This window comes from Balaenoptera acutorostrata, chromosome 2 (assembly GCF_949987535.1).
Source record: "Balaenoptera acutorostrata chromosome 2, mBalAcu1.1, whole genome shotgun sequence".
In the NCBI taxonomy this organism is placed as follows: Eukaryota; Metazoa; Chordata; class Mammalia; order Artiodactyla; family Balaenopteridae; genus Balaenoptera; species Balaenoptera acutorostrata.
Genome location: NC_080065.1, coordinates 161,050,998 through 161,066,265, shown reverse-complemented (window position 1 = coordinate 161,066,265; position 15,268 = coordinate 161,050,998).

Sequence of the window (15,268 nt, the reverse complement as noted above, 5' to 3'; positions counted from 1 at the left end):
AGGAAGGCCCAGCTTCTACTCCCGGCAGGCACGCCCGGGGAGGAAACGAGTATGTTCCCCCAGAGAAACAGGCTGCTTGCAAGTGTCGAGGGGAGCTTCTCAGGTGCCCAGTGTGTCCCGTTTGCTTCCCTTCGCCGCTCCCATCCTGCAGGTACTTATGCTGGGTGCTAACAAGGGTAGGTGGCTCTGACGACAAAAGCAGCCTTTTCCCTTTGGAAGCTTGGATTCTAGGGTCTCAGGGGCTGCTTGCCAAACCTTGAAGTTGCCCAGGTTCTAGCCTCTGCAGGTACGCTAGCATAGCAAAGGAGCACTTTCCCCCGAGAAACCGGGTTCCTGCCACGCTGGAGGAGAGTTAATCCCGCAGACCTCGTTCCTCCTGGGAAAGCGCAAGGCCACCCTGAGCCTCAGGGCAGTGCCTAAGTTTCCACCGGACAAGCTCTGCGTGCCGCGGTTTCCATGAGGTCTCCACCGTTGTTGTGCTTCAATGGAACGCGAGGATAGCTTTCAGGACTCCAAGCACTCTGGCCTCCGCACCGTTTCCCATGCTACCACACGGATCCCCCCACGTCTCCGCTCTGCCTGCTGAGCAAGAAGCAGCCATGTAGGCCCTTCGGAACACTTCTTGCATGCAGAGCCCAAGGCGGCACACTGCTCTCTCTCTTCCTTTGGAAAACTAGGTTGCCGCAGCTTGCCCCAGATCACTAAGACAGTCCGAGCCGGTCTCATGTGCTGGGTAACGTGGACTCAGGGAGGACAAGGGCCCTACCTGCACTCAGAAAAACACTCTGCTCAGCCTTCCATCCAGGAGCTCACACCGACTGGCTCGTTGGTTTAGCAGGACGTCGATGTGAGGTCCAAGCTGAGCAAGGAGCACAATTCCTCCTTGACCCTGCTAGGGCCCCGGAAGAGGTAGAGCCAACTAGGCCTCGCTCAGGCCAGCCCTCCTTCAGGGATCTTGCCACACTTGGAAGCCTGCACAGGAAAAGGTACTTAGCGAAGTGCCCAGGGTTTCGCCATGCTCTCCCTCGGCAGCTCCACTACTGCAGGGACTCATGGTTGCTGTGAACTAGGATAGGTGGCCCTGCTTCGAAAAGCAGTCTTTTCCCCTTTGGAAATCTGGATTCTTGTAGCCTCGGGGCTGTTTGCGAAACCCTAGGAAGGCCCAGCTTCTACTCCCGGCAGGCACGCCCGGGGAGGAAACGAGTATGTTCCCCCAGAGAAACAGGCTGCTTGCAAGTGTCGAGGGGAGCTTCTCAGGTGCCCAGTGTGTCCCGTTTGCTTCCCTTCGCCGTTCCCATCCTCCAGGTACTTATGCTGGGTGCTAACAAGGGTAGGTGGCTCTGCCGACAAAAGCAGCCTTTTCCCTTTGGAAGCTTGGACTCTAGGGTCTCAGGGGCTGCTTGCCAAACCTTGAAGTTGCCCAGGTTCTAGCCTCCGCAGGTACGCTAGCATAGCAAAGGAGCACTTTCCCCCGAGAAACCGGGTTCCTGCCACGCTGGAGGAGAGTTAATCCCGCAGACCTCGTTCCTCCTGGGAAAGCGCAAGGCCACCCTGAGCCTCAGGGCAGTGCCTAAGTTTCCACCGGACAAGCTCTGCGTGCCGCGGTTTCAATGAGGTCTCCACCGTTGTGCTTCAATGGAACGCGAGGATAGCTTTCAGGACTCCAAGCACTCTGGCCTCCGCACCGTTTCCTATGCTACCACACGGATCCCCCCACGTCTCCTCTCTGCCTGCTGAGCAAGAAGCAGCCGTGTAGGCCCTTCGGAACACTTCTTGCATGCAGAGCCCAAGGCGGCACACTGCTCTCTCTCTTCTTTTGGAAAACTAGGTTGCCGCAGCTTGCCCCAGATCACTAAGACAGTCCGAGCCGGTCTCTTGTGCTGGGTAACGTGGACTCAGTGAGGACAAGGGCCCTACCTGCACTCAGAAAAACACTCTGCTCAGCCTTCCATCCAGGAGCTCACACCGACTGGCTCGTTGGTTTAGCAGGACGTCGATGTGAGGTCCAAGCTGAGCAAGGAGCACAATTCCTCCTTGACCCTGCTAGGGCCCCGGAAGAGGTAGAGCCAACTAGGCCTCGCTCAGGCCAGCCCTCCTTCAGGGATCTTGCCACACTCGGAAGCCTGCACAGGAAAAGGTACTTAGCGAAGTGCCCAGGGTTTCGCCATGCTCTCCCTCGGCAGCTCCACTACTGCAGGGACTCATGGTTGCTGTGAACTAGGATAGGTGGCCCTGCTTCGAAAAGCAGTCTTTTCCCCTTTGGAAATCTGGATTCTCGTAGCCTCGGGGCTGTTTGCGAAACCCTAGGAAGGCCCAGCTTCTACTCCCGGCAGGCACGCCCGGGGAGGAAACGAGTATGTTCCCCCAGAGAAACAGGCTGCTTGCAAGTGTCGAGGGGAGCTTCTCAGGTGCCCAGTGTGTCCCGTTTGCTTCCCTTCGCCGCTCCCATCCTGCAGGTACTTATGCTGGGTGCTAACAAGGGTAGGTGGCTCTGACGACAAAAGCAGCCTTTTCCCTTTGGAAGCTTGGATTCTAGGGTCTCAGGGGCTGCTTGCCAAACCTTGAAGTTGCCCAGGTTCTAGCCTCTGCAGGTACGCTAGCATAGCAAAGGAGCACTTTCCCCCGAGAAACCGGGTTCCTGCCACGCTGGAGGAGAGTTAATCCCGCAGACCTCGTTCCTCCTGGGAAAGCGCAAGGCCACCCTGAGCCTCAGGGCAGTGCCTAAGTTTCCACCGGACAAGCTCTGCGTGCCGCGGTTTCCATGAGGTCTCCACCGTTGTTGTGCTTCAATGGAACGCGAGGATAGCTTTCAGGACTCCAAGCACTCTGGCCTCCGCACCGTTTCCCATGCTACCACACGGATCCCCCCACGTCTCCGCTCTGCCTGCTGAGCAAGAAGCAGCCATGTAGGCCCTTCGGAACACTTCTTGCATGCAGAGCCCAAGGCGGCACACTGCTCTCTCTCTTCCTTTGGAAAACTAGGTTGCCGCAGCTTGCCCCAGATCACTAAGACAGTCCGAGCCGGTCTCATGTGCTGGGTAACGTGGACTCAGTGAGGACAAGGGCCCTACCTGCACTCAGAAAAACACTCTGCTCAGCCTTCCATCCAGGAGCTCACACCGACTGGCTCGTTGGTTTAGCAGGACGTCGATGTGAGGTCCAAGCTGAGCAAGGAGCACAATTCCTCCTTGACCCTGCTAGGGCCCCGGAAGAGGTAGAGCCAACTAGGCCTCGCTCAGGCCAGCCCTCCTTCAGGGATCTTGCCACACTTGGAAGCCTGCACAGGAAAAGGTACTTAGCGAAGTGCCCAGGGTTTCGCCATGCTCTCCCTCGGCAGCTCCACTACTGCAGGGACTCATGGTTGCTGTGAACTAGGATAGGTGGCCCTGCTTCGAAAAGCAGTCTTTTCCCCTTTGGAAATCTGGATTCTTGTAGCCTCGGGGCTGTTTGCGAAACCCTAGGAAGGCCCAGCTTCTACTCCCGGCAGGCACGCCCGGGGAGGAAACGAGTATGTTCCCCCAGAGAAACAGGCTGCTTGCAAGTGTCGAGGGGAGCTTCTCAGGTGCCCAGTGTGTCCCGTTTGCTTCCCTTCGCCGCTCCCATCCTGCAGGTACTTATGCTGGGTGCTAACAAGGGTAGGTGGCTCTGCCGACAAAAGCAGCCTTTTCCCTTTGGAAGCTTGGACTCTAGGGTCTCAGGGGCTGCTTGCCAAACCTTGAAGTTGCCCAGGTTCTAGCCTCCGCAGGTACGCTAGCATAGCAAAGGAGCACTTTCCCCCGAGAAACCGGGTTCCTGCCACGCTGGAGGAGAGTTAATCCCGCAGACCTCGTTCCTCCTGGGAAAGCGCAAGGCCACCCTGAGCCTCAGGGCAGTGCCTAAGTTTCCACCGGACAAGCTCTGCCTGCCGCGGTTTCCATGAGGTCTCCACCGTTGTTGTGCTTCAATGGAACGCGAGGATAGCTTTCAGGACTCCAAGCACTCTGGCCTCCGCACCGTTTCCCATGCTACCACACGGATCCCCCCACGTCTCCTCTCTGCCTGCTGAGCAAGAAGCAGCCGTGTAGGCCCTTCGGAACACTTCTTGCATGCAGAGCCCAAGGCGGCACACTGCTCTCTCTCTTCCTTTGGAAAACTAGGTTGCCGCAGCTTGCCCCAGATCACTAAGACAGTCCGAGCCGGTCTCTTGTGCTGGGTAACGTGGACTCAGTGAGGACAAGGGCCCTACCTGCACTCAGGAAAACACTCTGCTCAGCCTTCCATCCAGGAGCTCACACCGACTGGCTCGTTGGTTTAGCAGGACGTCGATGTGAGGTCCAAGCTGAGCAAGGAGCACAATTCCTCCTTGACCCTGCTAGGGCCCCGGAAGAGGTAGAGCCAACTAGGCCTCGCTCAGGCCAGCCCTCCTTCAGGGATCTTGCCACACTCGGAAGCCTGCACAGGAAAAGGAACTTAGCGAAGTGCCCAGGATTTCGCCATGCTCTCCCTCGGCAGCTCCACTACTGCAGGGACTCATGGTTGCTGTGAACTAGGATAGGTGGCCCTGCTTCGAAAAGCAGTCTTTTCCCGTTTGGAAATCTGCATTCTTGTAGCCTCGGGGCTGTTTGCGAAACCCTAGGAAGGCCCAGCTTCTACTCCCGGCAGGCACGCCCGGGGAGGAAACGAGTATGTTCCCCCAGAGAAACAGGCTGCTTGCAAGTGTCGAGGGGAGCTTCTCAGGTGCCCAGTGTGTCCCGTTTGCTTCCCTTCGCCGCTCCATCCTGCAGGTACTTATGCTGGGTGCTAACAAGGGTAGGTGGCTGCCGACAAAAGCAGCCTTTTCCCTTTGGAAGCTTGGACTCTAGGGTCTCAGGGGCTGCTTGCCAAACCTTGAAGTTGCCCAGGTTCTAGCCTCCGCAGGTACGCTAGCATAGCAAACGAGCAATTTCCCCCGAGAAACCGGGTTCCTGCCACGCTGGAGGAGAGTTAATCCCGCAGACCTCGTTCCTCCTGGGAAAGCGCAAGGCCACCCTGAGCCTCAGGGCAGTGCCTAAGTTTCCACCGGACAAGCTCTGCGTGCCGCGGTATCCATGAGGTCTCCACCGTTGTTGTGCTTCAATGGAACGCGAGGATAGCTTTCAGGACTCCAAGCACTCTGGCCTCCGCACCGTTTCCCATGCTACCACACGGATCCCCCCACGTCTCCGCTCTGCCTGCTGAGCAAGAAGCAGCCGTGTAGGCCCTTCGGAACACTTCTTGCATGCAGAGCCCAAGGCGGCACACTGCTCTCTCTCTTCCTTTGGAAAACTAGGTTGCCGCAGCTTGCCCCAGATCACTAAGACAGTCCGAGCCGGTCTCATGTGCTGGGTAACGTGGACTCAGTGAGGACAAGGGCCCTACCTGCACTCAGAAAAACACTCTGCTCAGCCTTCCATCCAGGAGCTCACACCGACTGGCTCGTTGGTTTAGCAGGACGTCGATGTGAGGTCCAAGCTGAGCAAGGAGCACAATTCCTCCTTGACCCTGCTAGGGCCCCGGAAGAGGTAGAGCCAACTAGGCCTCGCTCAGGCCAGCCCTCCTTCAGGGATCTTGCCACACTTGGAAGCCTGCACAGGAAAAGGTACTTAGCGAAGTGCCCAGGGTTTCGCCATGCTCTCCCTCGGCAGCTCCACTACTGCAGGGACTCATGGTTGCTGTGAACTAGGATAGGTGGCCCTGCTTCGAAAAGCAGTCTTTTCCCCTTTGGAAATCTGGATTCTTGTAGCCTCGGGGCTGTTTGCGAAACCCTAGGAAGGCCCAGCTTCTACTCCCGGCAGGCACGCCCGGGGAGGAAACGAGTATGTTCCCCCAGAGAAACAGGCTGCTTGCAAGTGTCGAGGCGAGCTTCTCAGGTGCCCAGTGTGTCCCGTTTGCTTCCCTTCGCCGCTCCCATCCTCCAGGTACTTATGCTGGGTGCTAACAAGGGTAGGTGGCTCTGCCGACAAAAGCAGCCTTTTCCCTTTGGAAGCTTGGACTCTAGGGTCTCAGGGGCTGCTTGCCAAACCTTGAAGTTGCCCAGGTTCTAGCCTCCGCAGGTACGCTAGCATAGCAAAGGAGCACTTTCCCCCGAGAAACCGGGTTCCTGCCACGCTGGAGGAGAGTTAATCCCGCAGACCTCGTTCCTCCTGGGAAAGCGCAAGGCCACCCTGAGCCTCAGGGCAGTGCCTAAGTTTCCACCGGACAAGCTCTGCGTGCCGCGGTTTCAATGAGGTCTCCACCGTTGTTGTGCTTCAATGGAACGCGAGGATAGCTTTCAGGACTCCAAGCACTCTGGCCTCCGCACCGTTTCCCATGCTACCACACGGATCCCCCCACGTCTCCGCTCTGCCTGCTGAGCAAGAAGCAGCCATGTAGGCCCTTCGGAACACTTCTTGCATGCAGAGCCCAAGGCGGCACACTGCTCTCTCTCTTCCTTTGGAAAACTAGGTTGCCGCAGCTTGCCCCAGATCACTAAGACAGTCCGAGCCGGTCTCATGTGCTGGGTAACGTGGACTCAGGGAGGACAAGGGCCCTACCTGCATTCAGAAAAATACTCTGCTCAGCCTTCCATCCAGGAGCTCACACCGACTGGCTCGTTGGTTTAGCAGGACGTCGATGTGAGGTCCAAGCTGAGCAAGGAGCACAATTCCTCCTTGACCCTGCTAGGGCCCCGGAAGAGGTAGAGCCAACTAGGCCTCGCTCAGGCCAGCCCTCCTTCAGGGATCTTGCCACACTTGGAAGCCTGCACAGGAAAAGGTACTTAGCGAAGTGCCCAGGGTTTCGCCATGCTCTCCCTCGGCAGCTCCACTACTGCAGGGACTCATGGTTGCTGTGAACTAGGATAGGTGGCCCTGCTTCGAAAAGCAGTCTTTTCCCCTTTGGAAATCTGGATTCTTGTAGCCTCGGGGCTGTTTGCGAAACCCTAGGAAGGCCCAGCTTCTACTCCCGGCAGGCACGCCCGGGGAGGAAACGAGTATGTTCCCCCAGAGAAACAGGCTGCTTGCAAGTGTCGAGGGGAGCTTCTCAGGTGCCCAGTGTGTCCCGTTTGCTTCCCTTCGCCGCTCCCATCCTCCAGGTACTTATGCTGGGTGCTAACAAGGGTAGGTGGCTCTGCCGACAAAAGCAGCCTTTTCCCTTTGGAAGCTTGGACTCTAGGGTCTCAGGGGCTGCTTGCCAAACCTTGAAGTTGCCCAGGTTCTAGCCTCCGCAGGTACGCTAGCATAGCAAAGGAGCACTTTCCCCCGAGAAACCGGGTTCCTGCCACGCTGGAGGAGAGTTAATCCCGCAGACCTCGTTCCTCCTGGGAAAGCGCAAGGCCACCCTGAGCCTCAGGGCAGTGCCTAAGTTTCCACCGGACAAGCTCTGCGTGCCGCGGTTTCAATGAGGTCTCCACCGTTGTGCTTCAATGGAACGCGAGGATAGCTTTCAGGACTCCAAGCACTCTGGCCTCCGCACCGTTTCCTATGCTACCACACGGATCCCCCCACGTCTCCTCTCTGCCTGCTGAGCAAGAAGCAGCCGTGTAGGCCCTTCGGAACACTTCTTGCATGCAGAGCCCAAGGCGGCACACTGCTCTCTCTCTTCCTTTGGAAAACTAGGTTGCCGCAGCTTGCCCCAGATCACTAAGACAGTCCGAGCCGGTCTCTTGTGCTGGGTAACGTGGACTCAGTGAGGACAAGGGCCCTACCTGCACTCAGGAAAACACTCTGCTCAGCCTTCCATCCAGGAGCTCACACCGACTGGCTCGTTGGTTTAGCAGGACGTCGATGTGAGGTCCAAGCTGAGCAAGGAGCACAATTCCTCCTTGACCCTGCTAGGGCCCCGGAAGAGGTAGAGCCAACTAGGCCTCGCTCAGGCCAGCCCTCCTTCAGGGATCTTGCCACACTCGGAAGCCTGCACAGGAAAAGGTACTTAGCGAAGTGCCCAGGGTTTCGCCATGCTCTCCCTCGGCAGCTCCACTACTGCAGGGACTCATGGTTGCTGTGAACTAGGATAGGTGGCCCTGCTTCGAAAAGCAGTCTTTTCCCCTTTGGAAATCTGGATTCTTGTAGCCTCGGGGCTGTTTGCGAAACCCTAGGAAGGCCCAGCTTCTACTCCCGGCAGGCACGCCCGGGGAGGAAACGAGTATGTTCCCCCAGAGAAACAGGCTGCTTGCAAGTGTCGAGGGGAGCTTCTCAGGTGCCCAGTGTGTCCCGTTTGCTTCCCTTCGCCGCTCCCATCCTGCAGGTACTTATGCTGGGTGCTAACAAGGGTAGGTGGCTCTGCCGACAAAAGCAGCCTTTTCCCTTTGGAAGCTTGGATTCTAGGGTCTCAGGGGCTGCTTGCCAAACCTTGAAGTTGCCCAGGTTCTAGCCTCCGCAGGTACGCTAGCATAGCAAAGGAGCACTTTCCCCCGAGAAACCGGGTTCCTGCCACGCTGGAGGAGAGTTAATCCCGCAGACCTCGTTCCTCCTGGGAAAGCGCAAGGCCACCCTGAGCCTCAGGGCAGTGCCTAAGTTTCCACCGGACAAGCTCTGCCTGCCGCGGTTTCCATGAGGTCTCCACCGTTGTTGTGCTTCAATGGAACGCGAGGATAGCTTTCAGGACTCCAAGCACTCTGGCCTCCGCACCGTTTCCCATGCTACCACACGGATCCCCCCACGTCTCCTCTCTGCCTGCTGAGCAAGAAGCAGCCGTGTAGGCCCTTCGGAACACTTCTTGCATGCAGAGCCCAAGGCGGCACACTGCTCTCTCTCTTCCTTTGGAAAACTAGGTTGCCGCAGCTTGCCCCAGATCACTAAGACAGTCCGAGCCGGTCTCTTGTGCTGGGTAACGTGGACTCAGTGAGGACAAGGGCCCTACCTGCACTCAGAAAAACACTCTGCTCAGCCTTCCATCCAGGAGCTCACACCGACTGGCTCGTTGGTTTAGCAGGACGTCGATGTGAGGTCCAAGCTGAGCAAGGAGCACAATTCCTCCTTGACCCTGCTAGGGCCCCGGAAGAGGTAGAGCCAACTAGGCCTCGCTCAGGCCAGCCCTCCTTCAGGGATCTTGCCACACTTGGAAGCCTGCACAGGAAAAGGTACTTAGCGAAGTGCCCAGGGTTTCGCCATGCTCTCCCTCGGCAGCTCCACTACTGCAGGGACTCATGGTTGCTGTGAACTAGGATAGGTGGCCCTGCTTCGAAAAGCAGTCTTTTCCCCTTTGGAAATCTGGATTCTTGTAGCCTCGGGGCTGTTTGCGAAACCCTAGGAAGGCCCAGCTTCTACTCCCGGCAGGCACGCCCGGGGAGGAAACGAGAATGTTCCCCCAGAGAAACAGGCTGCTTGCAAGTGTCGAGGGGAGCTTCTCAGGTGCCCAGTGTGTCCCGTTTGCTTCCCTTCGCCGCTCCCATCCTGCAGGTACTTATGCTGGGTGCTAACAAGGGTAGGTGGCTCTGCCGACAAAAGCAGCCTTTTCCCTTTGGAAGCTTGGACTCTAGGGTCTCAGGGGCTGCTTGCCAAACCTTGAAGTTGCCCAGGTTCTAGCCTCCGCAGGTACGCTAGCATAGCAAAGGAGCACTTTCCCCCGAGAAACCGGGTTCCTGCCACGCTGGAGGAGAGTTAATCCCGCAGACCTCGTTCCTCCTGGGAAAGCGCAAGGCCACCCTGAGCCTCAGGGCAGTGCCTAAGTTTCCACCGGACAAGCTCTGCGTGCCGCGGTTTCCATGAGGTCTCCACCGTTGTTGTGCTTCAATGGAACGCGAGGATAGCTTTCAGGACTCCAAGCACTCTGGCCTCCGCACCGTTTCCCATGCTACCACACGGATCCCCCCACGTCTCCTCTCTGCCTGCTGAGCAACAAGCAGCCGTGTAGGCCCTTCGGAACACTTCTTGCATGCAGAGCCCAAGGCGGCACACTGCTCTCTCTCTTCCTTTGGAAAACTAGGTTGCCGCAGCTTGCCCCAGATCACTAAGACAGTCCGAGCCGGTCTCTTGTGCTGGGTAACGTGGACTCAGTGAGGACAAGGGCCCTACCTGCACTCAGAAAAGCACTCTGCTCAGCCTTCCATCCAGGAGCTCACACCGACTGGCTCGTTGGTTTAGCAGGACGTCGATGTGAGGTCCAAGCTGAGCAAGGAGCACAATTCCTCCTTGACCCTGCTAGGGCCCCGGAAGAGGTAGAGCCAACTAGGCCTCGCTCAGGCCAGCCCTCCTTCAGGGATCTTGCCACACTCGGAAGCCTGCACAGGAAAAGGTACTTAGCGAAGTGCCCAGGATTTCGCCATGCTCTCCCTCGGCAGCTCCACTACTGCAGGGACTCATGGTTGCTGTGAACTAGGATAGGTGGCCCTGCTTCGAAAAGCAGTCTTTTCCCCTTTGGAAATCTGGATTTTCGTAGCCTCGGGGCTGTTTGCGAAACCCTAGGAAGGCCCAGCTTCTACTCCCGGCAGGCACGCCCGGGGAGGAAACGAGTATGTTCCCCCAGAGAAACAGGCTGCTTGCAAGTGTCGAGGGGAGCTTCTCAGGTGCCCAGTGTGTCCCGTTTGCTTCCCTTCGCCGCTCCCATCCTGCAGGTACTTATGCTGGGTGCTAACAAGGGTAGGTGGCTCTGCCGACAAAAGCAGCCTTTTCCCTTTGGAAGCTTGGACTCTAGGGTCTCAGGGGCTGCTTGCCAAACCTTGAAGTTGCCCAGGTTCTAGCCTCCGCAGGTACGCTAGCATAGCAAAGGAGCACTTTCCCCCGAGAAACCGGGTTCCTGCCACGCTGGAGGAGAGTTAATCCCGCAGACCTCGTTCCTCCTGGGAAAGCGCAAGGCCACCCTGAGCCTCAGGGCAGTGCCTAAGTTTCCACCGGACAAGCTCTGCGTGCCGCGGTTTCCATGAGGTCTCCACCGTTGTTGTGCTTCAATGGAACGCGAGGATAGCTTTCAGGACTCCAAGCACTCTGGCCTCCGCACCGTTTCCCATGCTACCACACGGATCCCCCCACGTCTCCTCTCTGCCTGCTGAGCAACAAGCAGCCGTGTAGGCCCTTCGGAACACTTCTTGCATGCAGAGCCCAAGGCGGCACACTGCTCTCTCTCTTCCTTTGGAAAACTAGGTTGCCGCAGCTTGCCCCAGATCACTAAGACAGTCCGAGCCGGTCTCTTGTGCTGGGTAACGTGGACTCAGTGAGGACAAGGGCCCTACCTGCACTCAGAAAAGCACTCTGCTCAGCCTTCCATCCAGGAGCTCACACCGACTGGCTCGTTGGTTTAGCAGGACGTCGATGTGAGGTCCAAGCTGAGCAAGGAGCACAATTCCTCCTTGACCCTGCTAGGGCCCCGGAAGAGGTAGAGCCAACTAGGCCTCGCTCAGGCCAGCCCTCCTTCAGGGATCTTGCCACACTCGGAAGCCTGCACAGGAAAAGGTACTTAGCGAAGTGCCCAGGATTTCGCCATGCTCTCCCTCGGCAGCTCCACTACTGCAGGGACTCATGGTTGCTGTGAACTAGGATAGGTGGCCCTGCTTCGAAAAGCAGTCTTTTCCCCTTTGGAAATCTGGATTTTCGTAGCCTCGGGGCTGTTTGCGAAACCCTAGGAAGGCCCAGCTTCTACTCCCGGCAGGCACGCCCGGGGAGGAAACGAGTATGTTCCCCCAGAGAAACAGGCTGCTTGCAAGTGTCGAGGGGAGCTTCTCAGGTGCCCAGTGTGTCCCGTTTGCTTCCCTTCGCCGCTCCCATCCTGCAGGTACTTATGCTGGGTGCTAACAAGGGTAGGTGGCTCTGCCGACAAAAGCAGCCTTTTCCCTTTGGAAGCTTGGACTCTAGGGTCTCAGGGGCTGCTTGCCAAACCTTGAACTTGCCCAGGTTCTAGCCTCCGCAGGTACGCTAGCATAGCAAAGGAGCACTTTCCCCCGAGAAACCGGGTTCCTGCCACGCTGGAGGAGAGTTAATCCCGCAGACCTCGTTCCTCCTGGGAAAGCGCAAGGCCACCCTGAGCCTCAGGGCAGTGCCTAAGTTTCCACCGGACAAGCTCTGCCTGCCGCGGTTTCCATGAGGTCTCCACCGTTGTTGTGCTTCAATGGAACGCGAGGATAGCTTTCAGGACTCCAAGCACTCTGGCCTCCGCACCGTTTCCCATGCTACCACACGGATCCCCCCACGTCTCCTCTCTGCCTGCTGAGCAAGAAGCAGCCGTGTAGGCCCTTCGGAACACTTCTTGCATGCAGAGCCCAAGGCGGCACACTGCTCTCTCTCTTCCTTTGGAAAACTAGGTTGCCGCAGCTTGCCCCAGATCACTAAGACAGTCCGAGCCGGTCTCTTGTGCTGGGTAACGTGGACTCAGTGAGGACAAGGGCCCTACCTGCACTCAGGAAAACACTCTGCTCAGCCTTCCATCCAGGAGCTCACACCGACTGGCTCGTTGGTTTAGCAGGACGTCGATGTGAGGTCCAAGCTGAGCAAGGAGCACAATTCCTCCTTGACCCTGCTAGGGCCCCGGAAGAGGTAGAGCCAACTAGGCCTCGCTCAGGCCAGCCCTCCTTCAGGGATCTTGCCACACTCGGAAGCCTGCACAGGAAAAGGAACTTAGCGAAGTGCCCAGGATTTCGCCATGCTCTCCCTCGGCAGCTCCACTACTGCAGGGACTCATGGTTGCTGTGAACTAGGATAGGTGGCCCTGCTTCGAAAAGCAGTCTTTTCCCCTTTGGAAATCTGCATTCTTGTAGCCTCGGGGCTGTTTGCGAAACCCTAGGAAGGCCCAGCTTCTACTCCCGGCAGGCACGCCCGGGGAGGAAACGAGTATGTTCCCCCAGAGAAACAGGCTGCTTGCAAGTGTCGAGGGGAGCTTCTCAGGTGTCCAGTGTGTCCCGTTTGCTTCCCTTCGCCGCTCCATCCTGCAGGTACTTATGCTGGGTGCTAACAAGGGTAGGTGGCTGCCGACAAAAGCAGCCTTTTCCCTTTGGAAGCTTGGACTCTAGGGTCTCAGGGGCTGCTTGCCAAACCTTGAAGTTGCCCAGGTTCTAGCCTCCGCAGGTACGCTAGCATAGCAAACGAGCACTTTCCCCCGAGAAACCGGGTTCCTGCCACGCTGGAGGAGAGTTAATCCCGCAGACCTCGTTCCTCCTGGGAAAGCGCAAGGCCACCCTGAGCCTCAGGGCAGTGCCTAAGTTTCCACCGGACAAGCTCTGCGTGCCGCGGTATCCATGAGGTCTCCACCGTTGTTGTGCTTCAATGGAACGCGAGGATAGCTTTCAGGACTCCAAGCACTCTGGCCTCCGCACCGTTTCCCATGCTACCACACGGATCCCCCCACGTCTCCGCTCTGCCTGCTGAGCAAGAAGCAGCCGTGTAGGCCCTTCGGAACACTTCTTGCATGCAGAGCCCAAGGCGGCACACTGCTCTCTCTCTTCCTTTGGAAAACTAGGTTGCCGCAGCTTGCCCCAGATCACTAAGACAGTCCGAGCCGGTCTCATGTGCTGGGTAACGTGGACTCAGTGAGGACAAGGGCCCTACCTGCACTCAGAAAAACACTCTGCTCAGCCTTCCATCCAGGAGCTCACACCGACTGGCTCGTTGGTTTAGCAGGACGTCGATGTGAGGTCCAAGCTGAGCAAGGAGCACAATTCCTCCTTGACCCTGCTAGGGCCCCGGAAGAGGTAGAGCCAACTAGGCCTCGCTCAGGCCAGCCCTCCTTCAGGGATCTTGCCACACTTGGAAGCCTGCACAGGAAAAGGTACTTAGCGAAGTGCCCAGGGTTTCGCCATGCTCTCCCTCGGCAGCTCCACTACTGCAGGGACTCATGGTTGCTGTGAACTAGGATAGGTGGCCCTGCTTCGAAAAGCAGTCTTTTCCCCTTTGGAAATCTGGATTCTTGTAGCCTCGGGGCTGTTTGCGAAACCCTAGGAAGGCCCAGCTTCTACTCCCGGCAGGCACGCCCGGGGAGGAAACGAGTATGTTCCCCCAGAGAAACAGGCTGCTTGCAAGTGTCGAGGGGAGCTTCTCAGGTGCCCAGTGTGTCCCGTTTGCTTCCCTTCGCCGCTCCCATCCTCCAGGTACTTATGCTGGGTGCTAACAAGGGTAGGTGGCTCTGCCGACAAAAGCAGCCTTTTCCCTTTGGAAGCTTGGACTCTAGGGTCTCAGGGGCTGCTTGCCAAACCTTGAAGTTGCCCAGGTTCTAGCCTCCGCAGGTACGCTAGCATAGCAAAGGAGCACTTTCCCCCGAGAAACCGGGTTCCTGCCACGCTGGAGGAGAGTTAATCCCGCAGACCTCGTTCCTCCTGGGAAAGCGCAAGGCCACCCTGAGCCTCAGGGCAGTGCCTAAGTTTCCACCGGACAAGCTCTGCGTGCCGCGGTTTCAATGAGGTCTCCACCGTTGTGCTTCAATGGAACGCGAGGATAGCTTTCAGGACTCCAAGCACTCTGGCCTCCGCACCGTTTCCTATGCTACCACACGGATCCCCCCACGTCTCCTCTCTGCCTGCTGAGCAAGAAGCAGCCGTGTAGGCCCTTCGGAACACTTCTTGCATGCAGAGCCCAAGGCGGCACACTGCTCTCTCTCTTCCTTTGGAAAACTAGGTTGCCGCAGCTTGCCCCAGATCACTAAGACAGTCCGAGCCGGTCTCTTGTGCTGGGTAACGTGGACTCAGTGAGGACAAGGGCCCTACCTGCACTCAGAAAAACACTCTGCTCAGCCTTCCATCCAGGAGCTCACACCGACTGGCTCGTTGGTTTAGCAGGACGTCGATGTGAGGTCCAAGCTGAGCAAGGAGCACAATTCCTCCTTGACCCTGCTAGGGCCCCGGAAGAGGTAGAGCCAACTAGGCCTCGCTCAGGCCAGCCCTCCTTCAGGGATCTTGCCACACTCGGAAGCCTGCACAGGAAAAGGTACTTAGCGAAGTGCCCAGGGTTTCGCCATGCTCTCCCTCGGCAGCTCCACTACTGCAGGGACTCATGGTTGCTGTGAACTAGGATAGGTGGCCCTGCTTCGAAAAGCAGTCTTTTCCCCTTTGGAAATCTGGATTCTTGTAGCCTCGGGGCTGTTTGCGAAACCCTAGGAAGGCCCAGCTTCTACTCCCGGCAGGCACGCCCGGGGAGGAAACGAGTATGTTCCCCCAGAGAAACAGGCTGCTTGCAAGTGTCGAGGGGAGCTTCTCAGGTGCCCAGTGTGTCCCGTTTGCTTCCCTTCGCCGCTCCCATCCTGCAGGTACTTATGCTGGGTGCTAACAAGGGTAGGTGGCTCTGCCGACAAAAGCAGCCTTTTCCCTTTGGAAGCTTGGACTCTAGGGTCTCAGGGGCTGCTTGCCAAACCTTGAAGTTGCCCAGGTTCTAGCCTC